This window comes from Halichoerus grypus, chromosome 9 (genome assembly GCF_964656455.1).
Source record: "Halichoerus grypus chromosome 9, mHalGry1.hap1.1, whole genome shotgun sequence".
Taxonomy (NCBI): Eukaryota; Metazoa; Chordata; class Mammalia; order Carnivora; family Phocidae; genus Halichoerus; species Halichoerus grypus.
Genome location: NC_135720.1, coordinates 63,557,141 through 63,581,616, shown reverse-complemented (window position 1 = coordinate 63,581,616; position 24,476 = coordinate 63,557,141). Strand labels below are relative to the sequence as shown.

Here is a 24,476-nt window from a genome sequence, read left to right as displayed (position 1 = left end):
GACCTCCGACTAAAAAGGAAGGATCTGCTTAGTGCCCCAGCCACTATCCCTACTTACTCAGATTTCACTTCTGAACACTCAGTAGTATCCATGGCAAATACAGCTTCCCAAATGCAAACAGACTCCTCCATCTGTTGTCTGTTTCCCCCCCTCATTTCCAATTAGTTTCATGAACAGCATGAATCCAAGGGGATTCTCTGATCCTTCATAAAGTCTAAGGCTTTCGAGTGAGGTTCCACAGTAAAGCAGTTGTGCATTTACCTGCTCCTTTTAGATGTGATGTACAAACTTCTTCATAAGATTATCAGGCATGAATTCTTGAACAAAATTCTCAGTTTTTAACATATACATAGGAACATTTTGCCCTTATTTTGATGTATATATTCCACATTTTGCTTTATATATATTCAAGTACCTAAAATATCTGAGTTCCTAAATTTATTTCATCATGGTTTCCTCTGTGCCCTCACTTAATACAAGTGAGTTCTATCCTTTGGTCTCAAATCAGCCATTCTGCTAACTATGGCCACTTTCCACAAGAAATTACTAACCATTCTTTTAAAGATGTGTCTTTTATACCTGTAGTGAAGTACTGAAGAACTGTGGGAAAGAACGTATCTTACACCACTCAGGGTCCTTCATCGTTTTCATCTACCCACCATGCTCTGTGCCCCTTTCCCAAATCCTAGTCTTGACATATGATCTCCACCACAGCAACTATCCTAAGAAATGCAGCCCTGCCTCCTGGGATAGCATCTTCGTTTGCATTGAGCAGACCTACTAGGTCACCTGCCTTTATCATCTAAGGACTCCAGTGATTAACATTGTTCTGCATCTTCTTATATTTATGCTAATTTATATTGCTTAAAGATTAGACTTGGAAGTGGATTACCTAATTTAAATCCCACTTATATGGGGTGCCTGGGTGGCTCAGTTGGTTAAGTGTCTGCCTTTGGCTCAGGTATAATCCCAGCATTCTGGGATTGAGCCCCACATCAGGCTCGCTGCTCAGCAGGGAGTCTGCTTCTCCCTCTCCTCCTCCCCATATTCATGCTTGCTTTCTCTCTCTCGCTCTCTGAAATAAAGTCTTTAAAAAAAAAAAAAAATCCCACTTATGAGCTGTGTGACCTGAACAAATTATTTAACTTCTCTGTTTTTCAGTTCCTATATTTATGAAATAGAGATAATAATAGTAGCTACTTCAGAGGGTGATTGTAGCAATTAGGATAATTAATATATATAAAGAACTCAGAGCAGTGTCTAACTAATGGTAAGGCTATGTAAGTGCCATCTGTAATACAACTGGTATTATTATTGTACCAACTCTTGGTACTAACAATGCAGTCTACTAAAGCTCCACTTTACCCACCTCCACTACCTTCATAACAACTCTCATGGAACCTTTCTCACAGAAGATGTTTAATAAATATGTATATAACTAATACATCAAATGAATTGGAAAGCTCAGCTTAGAACCAAGATTGCTAAAGCAACACATCAGAAACTGTTTAAAAAGAAGGCTACAAGGGTATAAAGATAATGAGAACACTTGAGTAATCAGAATTCCTTTCTGGAAAAAATAAATTGACTTTGGGAAAATAAAGGAATAAATACTTGTCATAGAAAATGAGACCGTACAGGTAGGGCAGGGGAAACGTTAGTGAACGCAGATAGGATGCTCTGCAGGTGTACAGAAGAGGGTTTCTTATAAATGACTGAAGGGGGGAATATAATTAGGAGTATGAATATAGGACCAGTGTGCTTATACTCAGCAGCTGAGCCTTTCCTTCCAGTTGCACTATAAGTTTTTTGTAAAAACTCAATCCCCAACCCCTGCCAACACACACACAGCTTTGTGTCAGTGGACCCCATCCTCTTCCCAAGAAGTGAAGAGTCTGGGCTTTCTGACAAGAATAGATGGATAAGAGAGCCCAAAGACAGAGGTAGAGAGAAGCAGGAGTGCATAAACTACCAGGAACTCAGAGAAATTATGGAAAGGCTCTGGATTTTGACCAATCAAAAAAAAAAAAAAAAAAAAAGATCAGCAGAGTCAGTAAAGCAATCTAAATTTTCATGGAGAGAATACCTAGGTGATAGTGGCCTTAAAAATTTTTTTTTTTTAAAGTTCAGGTGCCCCTGGGTGGCTCAGTTTGTTGAGCATCCAACTCATGATTTTGGCTCAGGTCATGATCTCATGGGTGTTGAGATAGAGCCTCACATTAGGCTCTGCCCTCAGCAGGAAGTCCCCTTGAGATTCTCTCTCTCCCTTTCCCTCTGCCCCTCCCCCTGCTCGTTTGCTCTCTCCCTCTCTCTCTCTCTCAAATAAATAAATCTTAAAAAAAAAATAAAAAGTTCATTCCCATTTCGCAGTGAATAATGATACCTAATACTGGTATGGTGAACATCTATGAATTCTCTGGCCATCAACCCTTCTCTTTTGGGCACTGTTTATGGTGAGTTTTGTGGGCATAAACACATTAATGCAGGGTAAACTTGTTCTCTGACTTCTAGCCTAGTGGTGGACACCCTACCAAACCTTAACCTTGAAGGCCTTTCCCAAGGTTTCAAGAACTGAATTTGTGAGAGTCTCTTTTCTTGGCTAAAATTTAAACTGTGGAACTCAAGAGCTCTCAGTGAGGTGGCATATTCTGGCCCAGAGACCAAGACTCCACACACTGCAATGAAATAAAACTAGTCTTAAAAGAAACAGGAAAAAAATAACACCTTGTCATGAAAGCCAATAACTTCAGTTATTCCTGGGTCCAGCATTCTCCCTGCTGTTCTTAAATCTTAGTGTTTACTCTTCCTTGATTCCCAAGTTACACAAGTATTCCAGCAGTGGGTAAGACTAGATCGAATTGGATTGCTATTTCTTGCTTACAAAATATCACACACTCAAGTAATCTCTACTAAGTAATATTTTTACTATTTTATTACATATAGACTTATTTAAAATATTTTACCATAAAATCATAGGAGCTATTTAATTATATCCCAAATCACTATAATCCTAAACAGTGAGTCTCTTGATAAGTTAATATTTCAAAATAAACATTGCCTAAATTTATAAAAGAAATACAGACTTCTGTTATATAAGACTACAATCTCTATAATAATAATATGTTTGTTCATTTAACGGTCTCAATAAGAGATTATGATTCATAGTGGCCTTTATATAATTTGTATACCAGCCTTTCCCAAACATTATTTGATGTAACACATTATTAAGAGTCGTTGTATAATAACATTTATATAGTTTCTTTACTAAAGCTTTTTTAAGTGTCTTTAAAATGCTAATGGAAACCCATCCTTCAAGATGAGGCTATTGAACACAGTGTTTTCCCAGACTTACTCTATCATGGTTTTTGTTTGTTTGTTTGTTTGGGTTTTTTTGCTTAGATTAGTCTCTCATGGGGCTAGAGTTGAAACGTGGTAATACACAGAGTTGAAATACATTTTTATGTGGAAAAAGAGCAGTGTAACAAAGGAATACATCTGAGGATCATGCCTTGAGAGGTATTTAGAACTCCCTAGAACTCAAACTTAACCTCTCAAATTGCCTAACTTGAAATATTATATCAGTAGTAATTATAAGCATAACAATTAATTAATTACTTATTAAGCAATTGTTAGTGTCAAGCTCTGAGCATCTTACAAATTTCTTCATTTGATAATTTAGTTACCACAATAAAACTGGTAGGTTGGCATGATTATTCACATTTTACTGGGGGAGGAAACCTATCCTTACATTACAGGAGTTGGGGTTCTAAACCTGTCAAACTGAATGTAGCATCCAAAATGTAAATAACAGACAGTAAGAGGTTATGTCTTAATTAGAATTCACTTAGAGTTTTATTAGATCCAAATCCAACAGCAAAGTTACTTGAGAACAAGGCACAGAGAAAATGGAAAATGTGGCTGATACATAAAAGAGAAAGTGAAGAAAGTTGGAACATGAAGAAGGAACTTTGCCTAGAATGAATGTGTCTTGGGAGACCCAAGCACAGAATGACGGCACGGTTAGCTATCAGGGACCTGGTAAAGAGGAGGGAAACGTGCAAAGTTTGCCTTTCTGGACTTTGCGTTTTTTTAGGATCCACATGGGTGATGGGGATAAAACTCAAATGGAAGAGAAGTGGGGACTTTGAAGTCATGAACTGGTCATTATAAATCTTATCTTGTTCCTCCTTCTCACAGCTGGTCTCTGGCAGCCCAGTGCTTATCAAAGGACTGGGCCTATGGAAAGCGGTGATGAATGCTCTTGGGTTTGGACACAATTGAATTGAACGGATGTGAATTAATTGATTTGAATCAAATTGAACAGACTCTAAACTGCTGGAGAAACTCTCTTTTAGATAATTTTCAAAAGAGTTTGGAAAATTGCCTAATCTAATGTCCTCTGATGAAAGGTGACTCCAGTGCACATCAAAATGAAACCCAAGAGCATGTGCAACTAATGAGTGGCTCACATGGGACAAAGTCCTAGTTTTCTGATTTCCTGCCCAGCTTTACTTCCACTATGCAACACTATATAAGAATTCTGTGAGGGTTCCCCTTTCTCCGCATCCCCGCCAACATCTGAAGATAGTAGGAAAGGAAAAATTGAAGGGGGGGTAAATCGGAGGGGGAGACAAACCATGAGAGACTATGGACTCTGAGAAACAAACTGAGGGTTCTAGAGGGGAGGGGGTGGGGGGATGGGTTAGCCTGGTGATGGGTATTAAAGAGGGCACGTACTGAATGGAGCACTGGGTGCTATACGCAAACAATGAATCATGGAACACTACATCAAAAACTAATGATGTAATGTATGGTGATTAACATAACATAATAAAATTAAGAAAAAGAATTCTGTGATCTATAAATCTAAAGGATAATAAGAAGGGTACAAGAATGAAGATAATTTTTCAATGTATAAATAAAGGTTGCAAAGTTATGTTGGAGAATGGATGGTTAAGGGTACTACCAAAAGCCATGTTTCCATAACATGTTTCTAATGTTCAAAGAGAAAGTGGCTTAGACAGTCCACCGTGACTTGCTTTTACAATCAGAGGAGAATTATTTGAATGCTATGAATGAAGATATAAATGTACTAAAATAAAAAGGGAAATTGGTAATGGCCTCATTGTCATTTATTGAATTATTATCACCATTTCTTACTAGTGTCAACTTTTTGTAGAATCACCCTGATGAAATCAGCTGTGATCATGTAATTTAATTCATCATCTTCACAATTCACATTTAAATACTGGCAGCTTTAAAATCAATCAAGATAATGTGAAAAAACAAAATTGAATGTGAAGATATGAGTTTGTGATAATGGTAGATAACATCCTGAGTGTTCAGTAGTAGAGATTAAATGTCCTAAATTATTTGAGAAGAGATTATGGGTATGACAATTTATCTTTTTATTCCTCCACCTTGACACCTTAGAAACACCTTATGAAGCAAAATCCATGAGGTATTGTAATTCAGAAAAGGCATATATTTTGTTATTTTGAGGTAGTTCTCCCAGGAAACAATACCATCTTTTACAACATTTCTTGTAACATGGGTGGATATTTCTTCATATTATATGTGAGAAAAATTCATATGTAAAATTTGATGAAGACCTATTTGCCCAAACTAATCACTTTTCGAACTTCAGTGATTCCTAGTCTGTCCACAGTGAGGCAGCACTCTCCAGGAAAATGAAAATCGTATCTTCTGTAAAACTGCGTACAGTGAAGGTGACCACAGACTACTTGAGAAGATGGTCATCATGACTTGTGAGATATAACAGACACCTAGGGGGAACTTACATGTGTTTAAATGGGTTAAAATAATCTCATAATTGGATTTTAGAAATTATAGCAGGACCTAAGACATATTTACAATTATAAATGTGTTTTGTTTTGTCTTTTTCCCCAAATGAATGATTTTTAAAACATAAATCTTTAAATATTTTGCACATGATTTAAAGAATACTTGTCACTTTTGATTAATAAACACATTTGGAGGGAGAGAAAGAGTGGTTGCTAAGGGCTGAGAGGATGGAGAAGGAGGGATTAGTCAAAGTCTCAGTTACGGATGATCTATAGGTGAATAAGATGAGTACGTAGAGCATAGGGCCTGTAGTCAACAATACTGTATTATATACTTAAAAGTTTGCCAAGGGGATTTATCACAAATAATAAAAATATATAAAGATATATACACTATAGTATAATATATGATAGGAAGAAAGAAAGGAAAAAAAAGGAAGGAGGGAAGGAAGGAAAGAAGGAAGGGAGGGAGGAAGAAAACTTCTGGAGGTAATGAGTTAAGTTTATGGGATCGATTTTTGTGATGGTTTAATGGGTGTATACTTATCTCCAAAGTCATTTAAATTGTGTACATTAAATATATTACAGTTTTTTAATGTCAAATATACCTCAATAAAGTGTTTTTTTAAGTGTCAACTGTTACATATGTTACTTTACATATGTTACTCATTTTGGAATTTTCTGAGTAACTGGTACTCTTCAAATCTACTTTTGACGTTACGTATTTTCATAACAGTGCTCCCCTGCTTTCTGGTCTTTCGTTGTTGTACTGTCTCTCATCCAGCTAAACCTAAAACCTCTCTATGTGATAATCATGTAAACTGCCATTTCTGGTTCATCTCATTCCCAGAACTGAACCTTAATCAGTTCCTGTTCCTCTACTTCCCAGCCCTTCTTCCACAGCTGATCTACCCCAGTTCCTATAGACCTGTTTTTCTGGCCAGTCTCAACACAGTCCATCATATTTCTCATACATTTTTAATATGTATGACATTTCTTAATGAATAGATAATCCCAAAGCCCATGTTGAACTATTTTTATGAAGTCAAAACATCCCTGATACTAAAGACAAAAAAGGAAGCGTGAGTTTAAAAATGTACTTGAGCAATCTCAAGTACAAAGATTAAAAAGTTATTCATTAAATTATTAGTAAGTAGAATGCAGCAATATATTAAATACACTGAGAAAAGTATTATTTCCTCCAGAAATGGAAGACTGTTTAATATTAAGACATCTATTAACATGATAAAACCATGTTAAAGTTCTATAGTAAATCAAAGGCAATATGATGCATAGCTGAATCAAGTAGCACATGTCCATTTAAGTCAGGGACAAAACAACAAAAATCTTATTTATCATTATTTAACATTGTTTTTCATGTGTTAGCCAAGAAGATTCTTGGAAAGAAATACCATTAATATTAACAGATGATACGACATTTACTAACAAACTCAAAAGAATTGACTGATAAAATGTTAAAAATTTAATCAAGTCTTCTAATAATTTAACACAAATCAGATACAATTTATCTGACTTTAAGACTTTTTAACGACGGGCGCCTGGGTGGCTCAGTTGGTTAAGCGACTGCCTTCGGCTCGGGTCATGATCCTGGAGTCCCGGGATCGAGTCCCACATCGGGCTCCCTGCTCAGCGGGGAGTCTGCTTCTCCCTCTGACCCTCCTCCCTCTCATGCTCTCTGTCTCTCACTGTCTCTCTCGCAAATAAATAAAAAATCTTAAAAAAAAAAAAAAGACTTTTTAATGACAGCAATAAATGTCAACTTTGGATGAATAAACCTAACAAGAAACTTTAACATTAAACTCAACTGATAAATATAAATTAAGATGTCAACAAGTGAAATGAAAATAACTAATGCATTTATATACTGGCCACCCTAATTAAAATCTGCAAATTTTTAAAAAAAATTAGTTCTAGATAATTTACTAAACCATAACTGACAAGAAAGTAATGTATATTGTAAAATACAAATGATGATAAGGGGCTTGTTTTACCAAAATATAAAAATTTATCATAGATAAACAAAAATATAACTGTGATCCTGGTACAAAAATGTACAAATAGGTAATGAAACAGTTGTGAAAGCCTCCAAACAGACTTAATTATATAGAAGTGTTTTATAGTATATAAGTATCACTTTATAGTACATAGCATTGCTTTATTAAAGCATAAATTATAAATTTATGAAATAAAAATTTCAGAATAACCTTATAGGAAACTACTTTCTTGAAATTTGAGATAATCATCTCTTTGCCATTCCTTTATAATTTCACAAACTATGTAGTTTATACAAACATGTATATTCCCCCTCAAAGCACTTTTTTCCTGCTTATGCTGGACTCATTTATAAATGGAATCATATATAGCTATGTTTCTCTATTATTTGCATGTTGCTCAATATGAATTTTGAAGTAGAGCCGTGTGGATGTGTTCATTTGTAATTCTTTTATTTTCACTGCTCTATAATGTTCCACTGTTTGATATCTTTAAAATATTGTTTTAGGCTGATCCAAGTGTAGTGGTGTTTACAATTAATTGATCACAGTCCGTTATAGACTTCTCGTTCCTTCTGTACTCCCACTGCTTCACTCTACTAGCCTTAAAAAAATGTTTTTATTCATTTTACTATTGGTAAAGTTTTAAGTTGCTTCCAGGTTTTTTTTGCTACTACTACTGCTATCATTATGGATATTCTTGTATATGTCTCAGAAGTTCATATGGAAGAGTGCCTGTTCTCTAGACTTTGCACATAAAAATGAAATTTCAGGGTTATCGTGTGTGTGTGTGTGTGTGTTAACCTTTACTGGATAATGCCAGGGTTTTTTTCATAATGGCTGGATCCATTTACACTCCCCAACAACAGGGTATGATCATTCCTGCTGTTCCACATAATTGTTGACATTTAGTATCATAAAACTTACCACATTTTTGCAAATGTGTTGGGTATGAAATATTTCATAACAATTTTAATTTGCATTTCTCTAAGTGTTAATATGGTTGAGTATCTTTTCATATTTTTATTGGTCATTCATGTTTCCTTTCTGGTTAAATATCAATTCATGACTTTTGCTCATTTTTTATTAAATTATTAGGCTTAGAAGATTAGGAGTTTTCTATATATTCTGTATGCTATTCCATTTTGAGTAATTTGCATTACAAATGCCAGTTCCCAGATTATGTCTTACCTTTTCACATTTTTTTTTCCTTTTCACATTTTTATAGTGTATTTTTTTTTTAAAGATTTTATTTATTTATTTGAGACAGAGAGAATGAGAGAGAGAGAGCACATGAGAGGGGGGAGGGTCAGAGGGAGAAGCAGACTCCCTGCCGAGCAGGGAGCCCGATGCGGGACTCGATCCAGGGACTCCAGGATCATGACCTGAGCCGAAGGCAGTCGCTTAACCAACTGAGCCACCCAGGCGCCCTTTATAGTGTATTTTGATCAATAGAAGCTTCAGCTTTTAAAATTATCAAATGTTTCATTATTTTCTTTAAGCCTTCTTCATGATTTTTATTCTTTGAATATTAAGAATCCCTACTCTAGGAGTGTAAAAATATTCTTCTATGTTTTAAAATTTTTTCCAAAATTATATATTTTTTCTACATGGTTAACCAAATGTTCCAGTAAAACTTATAAAATAACAAACATTCTATTTGTTGCTATGGTATAGAAATACATATGTACTGAGCTTATTACTTAGAAATTTTCCTTTATAGTAATTCTATTAATTTTTCATTTTTATCAATAATAACAATTTTGATTTTGCCCTTGCTTTTTTTATCTATTATTATTTTTCTTAACTAAATGCATTATTGAGGTCTATTAAAATTTTGAATTAAGTTTTAATAAGGATACTTTTAATATTTTATAATTGCTAAAAGTTTATTATTGTTTTCATTTTTACTATTATTTTATAGAGCATTTATATCAAGTTAAGAAAGTTACCTTAAATTTCTGTATCAGGGAAGTCTAAATATAATACAACAATACTTAAATCCCAGTGTCCAAACATAATAAATTTTTGGTCATATCAGAGTTCAAAGCTGGTTGGTGTAAGTGGCTCTTCTTCATGTATCCATTCAATGACCTAGGATCCTTTATCTAAGGTTCTTGTTTTCCTTAGGTCTTGGGAGTTCTTTGCTGCATTCTCTCTGCGGGGGATATGTTCCCAGATGCTAGCGCGTGTCTGAAACCACAGTTAGTAACAAACCTTATAGATCCTATGTTTTTCTGATACCTATAATCAAATTTATTTTATAAATTAGGTACAGCAAGAGATTAGCAGCAATATATAATAATATACTGTAATTAAAGTTATGTGAATGTGGTCTTTCTCTCAAAATACCTTACTGTATTGTACTCACCCTTCTTCTTCTTGTGATGATGTGCAATGATAAAATGCCTACATGATGAGATGAAGTGAGGTGAATGGCAGAGGTATTATGACATAGCATTAGGCTACTATTGACTTTCTGACAATACATCAGAAGGAGGATCATTTGCTTCCAGACTGCAGTTGACTGGGGGTAACTGAAACCACAAAAAGCAGAACTGAGAGTAAGGGGAGGGGGGAGACTGTTGTATTTGGCTGACAGACACCAAGCAAAAATAGGCAAAATATAGAGATCACCTGGGAGGTTCTACAGCCTGGCCTAGAAGTGGCATTCATGGCTTCTATTGGTCAGGAGGCTACGCAGTTATGTAGCCACTTACTGGTGTAAGGGACTTTCTCTTTAAGGAAACATCGCTCATTGTAGCTTAGCAACTGTCTACAATGTAAATGTATACAACTTTTAAAAAATACCATTTATAGCAGTTCTGTAGAAGCATGCATACTCATTGGCATTTTGTCCATTAGGGTGGTGGGACACATGGGAAAGAGTAATTTTAGAGTCCAGAAAACTGTGTGCTTATTCTATTTCTCAGGACTTCAAAGCACAAGTTTGAGATTAAATAATCTCTAAGTAAATAATATCTAATTCCTTCAATCACTTGTTAGATGAACGGTTATTTTTTTCCACAATGACGAGTTCTCCATCATAGATTTATAACAGAGTTTTCCAGAATGTGAGGTAAAGGTAGGCTTTCCCTAAAAGCAATTACTGATAATAGTGTCTTTCATTATTGGAAAAATGTGAATACCTGTCTTACATAGCCTATTTTGACTGTCAACCCTTATGGAAATCAGACTTTATGAAATGATGTCACAGTGATTAACTATGCTTATTTTGAGGAATGGTTCTTCTAGCATGCCTTTTGAAAGATTCATATTTTTCATCCAGCATCACAGAAATAATGTGATAAACTCTAAAAATAATTACATATTATTTTAACATCTTAATTAAATGAAAAGCCTCAAAGTTCCACAGACTGTCAATAAGCACTTAACTAAGCACTTCACTCTATGCTAAGCATTAATGTGTTTGCTATATAGTTGGCAAAAAAAAAGCATAATCATTTGACATGATGGCATAACCTTTCTTAAAATATAATCGAAAATTATATTAAAGGATTTCTCAGTCATGATTCTTCTGGTAGGAAGGAGGAAGAACAGCCAAACTGGATAATTTGGTAAGAGTCTAATAAAAAAAAACTATTTACAGAGTGTGTACAATGTTCAAAGAAACCAAAAAGGGACAACGTAGGACCCCTGAGGCTAGTAACATTGAGGATCTCACCATCCCTAAACCTGAAGGGACAGGGGAGGGAATTGTTATTGGAATATGGAGCGGGTAACATGGAGAGGTCACCCAAAGGAACTCTGGTCTTTGAAAAGCCAGCTCACAGTAATGTGCGAAGAGAGAACCATGGTGAACAATTTTGTAATTGAATTTTCAGAGAAATATACCTTCCAAAATTCAGTTATCTGCAGTAAAACCTTAAACATACCAAAATTGTCAAGATTAGGAGATCATTGTAGGTTTCAACATTATTATTTTTTAAAAGTTAATGTTCACATTTAAAATTAAACTTTATGCCTTAATTTGAGCACTGACCTCACTCTCTTCTCACCCTCCCATCTCCTGCTGGTGTCCCTTATTGGCCAAGCCCTAGACAGCAAGTGAGCCTATTGATAACCACCTATTTAGTCAGAACAGAGAAGGATAAAGATAGCTCTAGAGATCAAACAGGAGATATTTAGCTCAGGAGAGCAGCTCTGCCTAATAGTGAATCAAGAAGTTCTGGAGTAGATGTCTGGGTGTGAATCTACTAATTGTCTCCATGACTTTGGGGGAATGTCCTAACTTCCCTGTCTAACTTACCCTATTCATAAGAGTAGGCGATGGCATGAGTTATCTTATGAGACTGTATTAGGAGTAAATAAAGGAATACATAAAACTGAGGACATACTTATCATATAGTAGACAAGAAGGACTGGCTATTTTTATTATTGTATAACATCACTAGTAAAGCTCTCTGGTTTGCTTATCTGTCTATCCCTATCTTCATGGCCTACCAGAAGCAAATCTAATAAAGAGGTGGCATTTTTCATTATTTGTTATTATCCCTTAGTCTCCTATTTCTAATATTATTAAATTTACCATCAAACTAATACTTTTGTATAGAAATTAAAACCTGTTCTTAGCAAAGGCTCAACAAAATCAATTCATACCAGTTAATGAAAAAAAAGATTTATTTATATTTGCATTTGTTCAAAAAATGATTTGTTGGTTTAAGCCAAAGAACAGACACTCTAATTATTTAATTTGTTAATAAATCAGATGCAGAAATTAGGAGCAAGAAAGCTTCTAATAACATTAGTTATGTAGACCAGCACATAAAGCTTGTCTTGCTTATGTCCTTCCATGCATGTGCCAATGCATTCATTTATATATATGCTGTATGAGAAACACAAACCTAAATGCTGATAATTAAAAGGTAAAATGATAAAAATATGTCTGCAATTAGAAAAACATTGTCAAAACAAACAAAAAATATTAGTATAACCATATTAAAATGTCATGAAAGTCCATTTGTGCAAATGACAAATCTTTTTGCATCAGATGAGAAACTCCTCAGAAGAGATAACATTAGAGCTGAAGACTGATTTTTAGAATATTAAGTAATTCCTGTGTTAAGAAACAGTTAAACTTGTTACAGAAATACCCTTCTTGTTCATGTATCAGACTGAACAATATTCAGTTGCCATTTTGTTGATTAAAAATGATCATATAGTCTCACTGATATGAGGAATTCTTAATCTCAGGAAACAAACTGAGGGTTGCTGGAGTGGTGGGGGGTGGGAGGGATGGGGTGCCTAGGTGATGGACACTGGGAAGGGATGTGCTATGGTGAGCACTGTGAATTGTGTAAGACTGTTGAATCACAGACTTGTACCTCTGAAACAAATAATACATTATATGTTAAAAAAAAAAAGATAGTAGGAAGGGAAAAATGAAGGGGGGAAATCAGAGGGGAAGACGAACCATGAGAGACTATGGACTCTGAGAAACAAACCGAGGGTTCTAGAGGGGAGGGGGTGGGGGGATGGGTTAGCCTGGTGATGGGTATTAAAGAGGGCACGTACTGAATGGAGCACTGGGTGTTATACGCAAACAATGAATCATGGAACACTACATCAAAAACTAATGATGTATGGTGATTAACATAACATAAAATAAAAAAATATAAAAAAATAAAATAAAAATGATCATATATTAGTACTGTCATAAAGTTTAGTTAATACATAATATAGAGTAGTAGTATTCTAATATGTTTTTCTCTTGCGGAGATGTATTTATTTCTTAATCTAAAAGTCAAGTACATATGTACTGCAGAGTTTTTCATTTTTAAATTTAAAAGGAAAAACAAACATTTATAACCAAAACATTCAAGAGACTAGGAAGTAATATGTATTAAATGTATGACTTACCTACTAACAATATCTCTTATTGCCACTTATGTTAATCAGCTGGTGCAAAATCAGAAATTCTGCTCTTGACTATTATACTCCATGCTCTTCTGCAAGACAAAAATGCAAACTTAAGGAATAAGAAAGCAGATTCCATCATATATGAAACAAATTTGAAATTTAGCTTTAAGATATATTGGACTAATGAATGTCACTATGATGCTAAAATTTATATGAAGCTAAAATGTAGACATTAAATTTAAAAATCAAAATATGCTGGACCTAATTCCACCCTGAAAGATTCATCCTACAGATTTATTTGTGGACTTGCAAAATTATGTTTATAGCATTACTGGTAATAGAAACAGATTGGAAACAACCCAAATGTCTTTCAGTGTAATACTTGAGTACATTTTCTCACCCAATGGATTTTTTTTAAGAGCTCACAGATTCTATATTACTTAACTACCTTGGTGTTTGAATGTATCTATTTTGTCTTTATCTTTGAATTACTTTTTTTTTTTTTAAGATTTTATTTATTTATGAGAGAGAGAGACAGCGAAAGAGGGAACACAGGCAGGGGGAGTGGGAGAGGAAGAAGCAGGCTTCCCACCGAGCAGAGAGCCCGATGTGGGGCTCGATCCCAGGACCCTGGGATCATGACCTGAGCCGAAGGCAGACGCTTAAAGACTGAGCCACCCAGGTGCCCTTGAGACTGGGTTAATATTACTTGTTAATCTCTCCTGTGCTTTGGAACTTTGTGCATATTACTATTTTGTCTTCTAGCATTGAATGTTTTGGATGGAAGTCTAAAGCCAGGTTGGTTGTCTCCACTTATAATTGGAGGGGACTCTTTTCTTTCTGCCTGGAAGTTTACAGATGTTTTTTCTGTTGTGATAATTATTAATTTAGTTAGAATATTTAACAAAGTTGAACATTATGAATCTTATTTTCCTGAAACACTGTGTTATTTTTTGTATGTAGATTGGAGTCTGTCTTCCTTTTGGAAATTTTTTGGCCAACAAACTTCAATAATTCCAAAATGTTTTAATATTCCCTAAGTGGTCTGACTACTGCTTACCTTTTCAAAATCATTTCATGTCACTCTACTTCCTCTGTTATTATTCCAGCCAAAATGATCTTGTCTCTCTTCTTCATTTAATCAGGATGTTTACAGGGAAGTTCATTTTCTGTGTTTCATCCTCTGGCTATCTCCTTCTTTTTCAGGTTAAGTGACATTTGCTCAGGGCTATATTCACTCATCATCCACCCCTCAGTATAGATTAAATTGCACTGTTAATTCTTTGTCATGGCATCATGTCCTTGGCATTTATAGCATGTATCTCAGTTATAACTATTTAGTTACATAAGATTATTTGTTTAAATTATTCCTCTGCAGACTCTAAGATTAATAATGAAGATAGGAACCATATCTTATTTAATTCATGCAGAATCCCTGGCATCTTACTATTTCACAAAGGGATTTTGTTGAATGGATGGATGCATGCATGGATGAATCCAAGAATTCATTGAATACATTTTGTAAAATCTGTCTAATTTTAAATTCTAGAATCTCATTTTAACACTCTTATTGCCTCCTTACACTTATTTTTACTTTATTACTTAGAAATAAGTAACTTCTTCATATTTACCAGCATACTTTCCTATGTACTTTGACCCTTTCTTTTTTTAAGTCAAAATACCCAACCCCTACACTATGGGCCAAATGCACTATAGAGCCAAGCCTTCTTCCATTCACTTCTGTCCAGTTTCTCACTCCATGATTATTTCCAGCTCACACATATTCTCTTGGATGCCTCAGGATCTGACTAACAGCAGCCTGCTTTGGTTAGCTCCCTAACTAGGACTAAATATCTCAACTTCCCCACCTTAAGGAATAATTCAGAAACTTACAGGTAAAATTGTTATCTTCTTGTTCCAGGCTTTTCTTTCATTCAAACAGGTCTGTGACCTCTATTTTCCTTCAGTTTGGAATATAAATTGCTTTTTCTTCCATAGTTGCTGTCTTAATGAAAAAGAAGGGCTGACTATACAATAAGAAAACCTAACCCTTTAAATGCCTGGGTGATTACATCCATACTGTTGAGTCATATCTGTCGTATTTCCGGATTTGAGATGAAGGTAAACTCACAGCTGTCAGTCAGGAGAAATCATGCTGGGTCATTTATATCTTTCTTCCGTATTAAAAATAAGTTGTTTTTTTGAAAAGTTGGGATAAGTTTGGTGAAAGTATCAGCTTTTAGAATAATGTTTTCATGACACTAATAAAAGACATTACATACATTTAAATATAAAAAATATGCTTCTCAGAAGAATGCAGGGCGCCTGGGTAGCTTAGTCAGTTAAGCGTCTGCCTTCCACTCAAGTCATAATCCCAGGGTCCTGGGATTGAGCCCCACGTCAGGCTCCCTGCTCGGCAGGGAGCCTGTTTCTCCTCCCTTTGCCCCACCACCCCCGCTCATGCTCTCTCTTGCTCTGCTCTCTCTCTCAAATAAACAAATAAAATCTTAAAAAAAAAAAAAAAAGACTGCATTGCTTATATAACTTTCTCTACCAGTTAACCTACAAACCATAAGTATACTGATTTAATAATAATTTCATTTGTATTGTGTAAATGTTACTCAAATTCAAGCATTTCATTATTTTTATATTTAAGTCAAGATGACAAATGATTGTGTATCTCCCTAATTACCTTCTAACTTGGTTTTCATGAATATACCAAGACTCCGTGGCTTCTGACTGGCATGTTGGCTATTGTCTCACATGTCTTACAAACTGAAAAACTGTGCTTACCATATGTGTAAAATGCTAATCCAGTTTAGCAAATGGCTTTCCAAAACTCACCATGGCATTATGGCATAATTACAAGTGTAGGCTCGTAGTCCAAGATGACTGGGTCTATATCCTCACTGCACATTTGCGAACAACCTGGCCTTGGGCAAACAACAACTTCTATAGTTTCCTGGAAAATGGTGATCACAATCATAGTGAACTGTGAAGATGTGGTTTGCTGTGAAGATTACATGAGCTTAAATGAGAGTGCTAATCACATAGTAGAAAGTCCACAGTAAGGGATTCCCATCACTTCTATTGAATATGATGACTTGCCCGAATTATCCTAGTCTACTTTAGGAAAAAATTTAAAATATATATACTTTATTCATTTCATCTCACTTTCTTTTCACTTTTTCTTAGGGCATGCTTTAAAAAAAGAAGAAGAAAAACAATTCATCTAGAGCTTATTTTTAATGTTACCCTTTCTCCTTTAAAAAAAAAAAAAAGCAGTAAGAGGAGATATCGTTTCCCTAAGTACTAGACCCACAGCACATCTTCACAGCATATTTCATTAACATGACAAACTATCTTCTAGAATTAAGAGAAGACAGCAGAATTTATAGTGGTGTATTCTTGGTCTTGATCATTTTCATATGATATGAGAACCTCTTAATGTTTAGAATCTAATCTATAAAATTTGGAGAGAAATGTTATATATAAAGCTTCATTAATATATAAAATCTTATGAAAATAAGTCCTTAATTTTTATAATGCCAAATCCACAATCTAAAATGGTAATTACATGAATCAAACCTAAGATAATTCTGAAACCACAGATAGAAATCAAAATAAGCCATGATTTTTTAAAAAATGTTAACATTGACTTTTTAAAAATAATATTGAAACCTACAGTGACCTCCTTAATCTTGAGAATTTTTGAGATGTTTAAAGCATCACTGCAGATAGTTGAATTTTAGAAGGCAGATAGGTTGAATTTTCTGAAAAATCAATTACAAAAATGTATATTCCGTCAAAATTTATCATCAGAGAGAACATCTATCATAGAAAATGGATGAAAAAGAAAGCAAAGTGAAACCTAGAACTGGAGAAATTAAGAGAGCCAAGCAAAGCTGGGACTGCATTCAAATTAAAAGATGACATGAGGAAATAATTCAACATTTGAGCAGACAGAGACTCCAGGGTGCTGCAATTCCTCCACCTGTTACGGGTCAGAGTGTATCAGCCCAAGCAGTGCATTTCAGGTTTTATGGCCAGAATCGTTTCTCCGGCAGAATTTGATGGATCAAAAGCAGTGAGCAGGAAATAAAGCAGCAGGAAACTATGGCAACTTCCCATCATAAGTTGAAATATACTTTGTCACTCATCAGTTGTTCTCCATAATGACCCTCCAACCTAAGACATCCAGCCTAAGACACTATAACCTAACACTGGTGTGTTTTAGTGTTTAGTAAGATACAGTGGAACCACCCCAGAACTTAGAATCAGACAAATCTGGCTTAACTCCCTGCTACGATTTATGAACTATTTTTAAAAATCTGTCTGTGCACATTTGAGAAAGTTACCTAACCTTTATTAAACTGATTATTCTTTAGTTGTAAAATAAAAATAAACTTCATGCAGTTCATGTGAGAATTAAATTGAGATCATGCCTCATAGAAAATGTACACTTCTCTCATTGTGATGCACATTTAGATAACACCGAGTGAAGTATCCACAAATGGGCATAAACATCTGGACTCAGGGTTTTTTATTTGGGGCCTGATATTATTTGTAAAATACTCTAAAATATTATTTTCTGGAACCTAAGTTATAGAGGAAAGGGCTATCACAAAACTAAACTTTACTGTCCATATTGATCTGAATATTATCACCGGGACACCAAGATCAATGAATTGACCCCAAGTTAGACTAGTTAGCTATTTTATGTTTCACAATTACAAATGTCACCTTGCCTAATTCTGGCTAGAAGGATATTGAGGGGACTGTGCTGTGTGATTAGTTAAATTTATGGAGAAAATTTTAAAAATTAGTTCATAGTTGTGCCTTGCCAATGATAATATAAAGAAAAACACTGTTTTTCTTCACATGATGAAGTGATGCTTTACTGCTTTCACTTCTACTGCACTTCACATGATGAAGTGATGCTTTCAAATATCTTTTAAAAGATATTTGAAACTAATTTAAAACAGTGAGATACAATTGCTCCTGGTGCCATAAGGAAGTGTAGATCTCTTCAAAATATCTCTAACAAATCCTTTTAAAAATAAATCGATCTCTTTTAAAAGTTTTTTTTTAAAACTTGTATTATCATCAACATGAATGGAACTGGAGGGAATTATGCTAAGTGAAATAAGTCAATCAGAAAAAGACAATTATCATATGGTTTCACTCATATGTGGAATATAAGGAATAACGCAGAGGATCATAGGGACAAGGAGGGAAAACTGAATGGGAAGAAATCAGAGAGGGAGACAAACCATGAGAGACTCCTGGCTCCAAGAAAAAAACTGAGGGTTGCAGAAAGGGAGGTGGGTGGGGGGATGGGGTAACCTGGTGATGGGCATTAAGGAGGGCACGTGATGTGATGAGCACTGGGTGTTATATGCAACTAATGAATCATTGAACATTACATCAAAAACTAATGATGTATTATATGTTGGCTAATTGAATTTAAATTTAGAAAATGGAAAAAATAAACTTATATTGTCACCTAAAGCTCTATCCTGTATGTTACTTCTCTAGAAATAACTACTGTTCTGAAGTTGATGTATATCATTTCAAAATGAGGTTTTGTATTTGTATTGACTATAAGGATATCTCTGAACGGCATCATTTATTGTTCAATAAATGGTACATAAAATTGTTAATTATATAGAAACAAATTTAAAATTTTTTGCTGCCCAGTGTGTCCAGTTTTACAAAAATTATTTCTAGATAACATTTTTTGCTATTATGAGTTTTTTTTTTGTCTTTTAAGAAGTTCATATTTTTTTTAAAGATTTTATTTATTTATTTGACAGAGAGAGGCACAGCGAGAGAGGGAACACAAGCAGGGGGAGTGGGAGAGGGAGAAGCAGGCTTCCCACCGAGCAGGGAGCCCGATGCTGGGCTCGATCCCAGGACCCTGGGACCATGACCTGAGCCGAAGGCAGACGCTTAACGACTGAGCCACCTAGGCACCCCAAGAAGTTCATATTTTAACAACTTACTCCTAATTTAAGAAATATAATTTATATTTAAGTATTGATCTTTCATCCATAAAACCTTTTTGAGTTTCTTGATTATGTAGTAGTGTGATAGTATATCCTCTTTAAATTTCTGAGTTCTTTTTTAGTCATTTTATCAATGACTAAATTTATCAATTTATTATTTAGTCAATAATATTTTATTTATTTCTCTTGATTTACTTCATTGACTACATCCAGTACTACGCTGAAAAAAGTGGTAGTGGCAAGAATTTTTGCCGTGTTACAAAATTAAAACAATCACTCCTAACATCAATGCTTCCATTAAGTATGATGTCGGAAAAGCAATTACTAAATGATCTCACTGATAGTGAAATTTAAGAAACAAAACAGAGGATCATCAGGGAAGAGAGGAAAAAATAAAACAAGATAAAACCAGAGAGGGAGACAAACCGTAAGAGACTCTTAATCATAGGAAACAAACTGAGGGTTGCTGGAGAGGAGGGGGTTTGGGGGAAGGGGTAACTGGGTGATGGACATTAAGGAGAGCATGTGATGTAATGAGCACTGGGTGTTATATAAGACTGATGAATCACAGACCTGCACCTCTGAAACCAGTAATACATTATATGTTAATTAATTGAATTAAAATAATTTAAAAAATAGAAATAGAATAATTGGGGGGAGAGAGAGATTTAGTTAGTGATAGGTTAAGGATGTTAAATGTTACATTTTAGTTTACAAAAGTTTTTTCTCATTTTGTCAATCACCAATGAGGTTTGAATATTACCAACTGTTTTTAGCAACTATCTAATCATTGCAATCAAATTGATTATATGATTTTTTTTCCTTTTTAAAAAATATTTTATTTATTTATTTGATGGAGAGAGAGAGAGAAAGAGAGCACAAGCAGGGGGAGCGGTAGGCAGAGGGAAAGGGAGAAGCAGGCTCCGCGCTGAGCAAGGAACCCGATGTGGGGCTTGATCCCAGGACCCTGGGATCATGACCTGAGCCAAAGGCAGACGCTTAATGACTGAGCCACCCAGGTGCCCCTCATTTTTTTCCTTTAATGTTGAGATTTATATTAATGGGTTTTCTGTTGCTTACAAATAAATCTAGTCATGTGTCTTTTTTTTTTGCACTATTACTAAATTCCTTTTGTCAGTGTGTTATAGGATTTTGTTTTATATAGGATTTTGCATTTATAGCCTATAATTTTCCTTTCCCAGTTTAATCTCTTTCTTGTTTCAAAGTTATATCATACCCAGTAAATGAATTTGTGAATCTTCCATTTTATTGATTATCTAGAGAGCTTATAAAATTTAGGGCATATCTTTCTTGATAGGAGGTTGCCCATAAAAACAACTGTGTTTGGAATTTTGTCTAGGGGAAATTTGAACACAGGAATGCCTTTGCTCATTTTTTAATTCTTCTTGAAATGGGACTTTTAGATTATATTTTCAAGGAAATTAATCTCTTCACCTAATCTTTCAAGTTTAGTGGCACAAAATTGTTTATTGCATTCACTTGTAATTTTTAGTTTTATTTTCCATATAGTTTATTTCCTTTTTATTTTATTTTATTTTATTTTATTTTGAGAGAGAGAGTGTGGGAGCAGGGGAAAGGGGCAGAGGGAGAGAATCTTTTTTTTAAATTTTATTTTATTTAAATTCAATTAATTAACATAGTGTATAATTAGTTTCAGAGGTAGAGTTCAGTGATTCATCAGTTACATATAACACCCAGTGCTCATTATATCACATGTCTTCCTTAATGCCCATCACCCAATTACCCCATCTCCCTACCTACCTTCCCTCCAGCAACCCTCAGTTTGTTCCCTATAGTTAAGAGTGAGAGAGAGAAACATAAGCAGACTCCATGCTCAGCTGGAAGCCCCACATGGAGCTCGATCTCAAGGCCCAGAGACCATGACCTTAGCCAAAATCAAGAGTTGGAAGCTTAACTGACTGAGACACCCACATGCCCCTCTTCCCCTTTTTTAAAAAAATTCTGTTTGTGACTTCCCTTTCTTTTGATTAATATTGAATGAAATTTGTTGCTTTTAGTGGGTTTTTAAAGAACCAGCTTTTGGTTTTGATAATTTTTGTCTATTTAACGGTCTTGTCTTTTTGATAATTTTTTTGTTAAGTTCTATTATTATCTTTATTCTATTTTGATGCTTCCTTCTTTTTTTTTTTTTAAAGATTTTATTTATTTATTTGAGACAGAGAGAATGAGAGAGAGGGAGCACATGAGAGGGGGGAGGGTCAGAGGGAGAAGCAGGCTCCCCGCCGAGCAGGGAGCCCAATGCGGGACTCGATCCCGGGACTCCAGGATCATGACCTGAGCCGAAGGCAGTCGCTTAACCAACTGAGCCACCCAGGCGCCCTGATGCTTCCTTCTTTAGCTTCATCCAAGATATGCTTTTTGTAGCTTCTTAAGTTGACACTTTTATAAGAAATCCAAAATGCAAAGGAGAAAAGACTATATCAACTGACTTTATTATGAAACAAGAAGTAATATCCCACGGTTAGCAAATGCACAACAAAGCACTTTTTCCTCGTGTCATTGCCAATGCACAGAAACTCATTTGGAGTTTTTTAACTCATGAGGTTAAATGTAGTGTGCATTTTCTCATTTGGAGTTTTGTGACATGTGAGATTAAATGTACTGGGTAATTTATGAGCCAAGTTTTCATCATATTTTAAAAACTTAATATACAGTTTTTTAAATACTGTTTTTAGTGTTTTCACTAATGCAGAAAGTGTAAGCCTGTATTTTTCCCATAGTGGCAGTCTTCATTAGTTATTATAGTTATTCTGTATACCCATAATTTTAAAAAAAAAATTATTTGGAGTATGGGATTAAAAGTTGATACGATTTTTGCAAGGTCACTGAAGAAATTTAATTTCAATATAAATAAAATCTAATATATTTGGAAAACATGTTTAACTTAATAGCCAAGATTCCAAATATTGTAGATCAGTTTTTTTAAACCCTAAGGGAACAAATATTATCTATGGAAAAACAAAAAATGATCTATGGAAAAATACATTTCAAAAACTCCGTATGCTTCAGAGATTCACAATACATATTAGCATATCAAAGGCATTGAGAATTCCTATTGTAGGTTAAATGAAGTAAAATCAAATAAAACCCTTATTTGTATTTGTTTAATGCAATGTTTTCCAATATATTTGAATAAAGAACAGCTTTTCTGAGAAACACCTCAAAAAAGTGTTTGCTAAAACAGAGATGCTTCATGAAACATAGTTTAGAAAATCCTGTGCTAATTCAATGATCATGTCCCTTCCTGTTGTTCAACATTTCCATAATCTCTACACTGACCAAATAAAATCCTCCAATCTCACTGGATGCTTTAAGAAATTGGGAAATAAGACAAATGGGTACAGTAATTGAATCCTAGAATTAAGCTGACTTACCTACGAAATTATATCAGTGCTAGACCAAGGTAGGCTTCTCACTACATGCAGAGAACTGGCCCTGGAAAAAAATGAAGACCACCACTCTCTGTGAGCAGGTGAGCTTCCAAAGCACTTAGAAGGTTGAAGTTGAACCAGCCCTCCCAGTTTTTCTTCCACAATATACATTCAGAAAAATCACTCCAACTTCCCAGAGGAGGTGGATTGAGTAAATGGGTAGAGAGGAGACCATGTTATTATACAATTCAGCTATCTTAAGCAAAGAAGGAAATATCAGAACTCAGGAAGAAGGCTTTCTTAATATGCCCCAACTTTTAGTTCTCTGAACCTATTAGACTAATCCTTGCTCCTGGATCATCATGGTGTATACTCAGGCCCTTTGGGAGAGGGAATCCATGTTACATTATCCATGAGGTCATTCCTTCTTTGGAGCCCTTCCTGTTTCCACATTTGACTGTTTGGATATTGGCCTTCAAACTTCAGAAATGACTCATAATTGCACACTAAATCCAAGGCCATCATTTAGTCAAGAATGAAAAATGTTTTCTTATTCTATTTTTTATCCCAAATTATATCCAGCTATATTCACTAATATATCAGAATCCCTTCAACTAGATTAAATGACAGTTGAAAATGTCTAATCACAAAATGCATAAAAATATCCATCTCTTTTTGAAGAGTTGCTTTGTAGACAGGACTAGTCACAAGATCTTATTTGAGACACCTTTTGTTCTGTGGTAAGCTAAATAATGACACACACACACACACACCGCCACCCCCCCCCCCACCAAAGATGACCACATCCTAATCTCTGGGCCTATGAATATATTACTTATATGGCAAAAGAGACTTCGGAGATTTGATTAAGAATCTCGAGATGGGGAGATGATCCTGGACTATCCCAATGTAATCAAAAGGGTCCATATAGGAGGGAGGCAGGAGGTTCAAAGTAGAAAAGAGCTATGAAATGAAAGCAAAGGTTGGAATGATGTGCTCTGAAGATGAGGGACGGGTCTATGAGTCAAGAAATGCAGGCAGCCTCTAGAATCTGGAAAAGGCAGAGAAACAGATTCAGCTTTAGAGAGTCCATAGGGAAAGCCACTGTGTTAACCCTTTATTTTAGCCAATAAGACTCATTTCAGTCTCTGACCTTTAGAACAGTAAGATAATAAATTGGTGTTGTGTTAAGCCACTAGGCGTGTGGTAATTTGTTACAACGGCAATAAGACACAAATACACTTTTGATTCAGTCTATTCAGATCACCTCCTGTGAGCTATGGTTTCATGATTTTTAGTCTGCATTGAAGCTTAGCTCTGTCTAATAATATTGGCCCTTAAAATACCTTGTGAAAAAAA

The 24,476-nt window shown here is 35.0% G+C and overlaps 1 long non-coding RNA gene across 1 annotated transcript in view; it reads right to left on the bottom strand.

Moving 5' to 3' along the window:
* Positions 1–9,909: 9,909 nt before the first annotated feature.
* The window catches only part of LOC144378970 (uncharacterized), a 32,815-nt gene continuing 18,248 nt past the window's right edge, over positions 9,910–24,476 (bottom strand). The window contains exons 2-3 of the long non-coding RNA XR_013440922.1: positions 13,697–13,785; positions 9,910–10,009 (exon numbers count right to left, since the gene is read on the bottom strand). This is a non-coding gene — a long non-coding RNA (uncharacterized LOC144378970). The remainder of the gene's footprint in view (positions 10,010–13,696; positions 13,786–24,476) is intronic.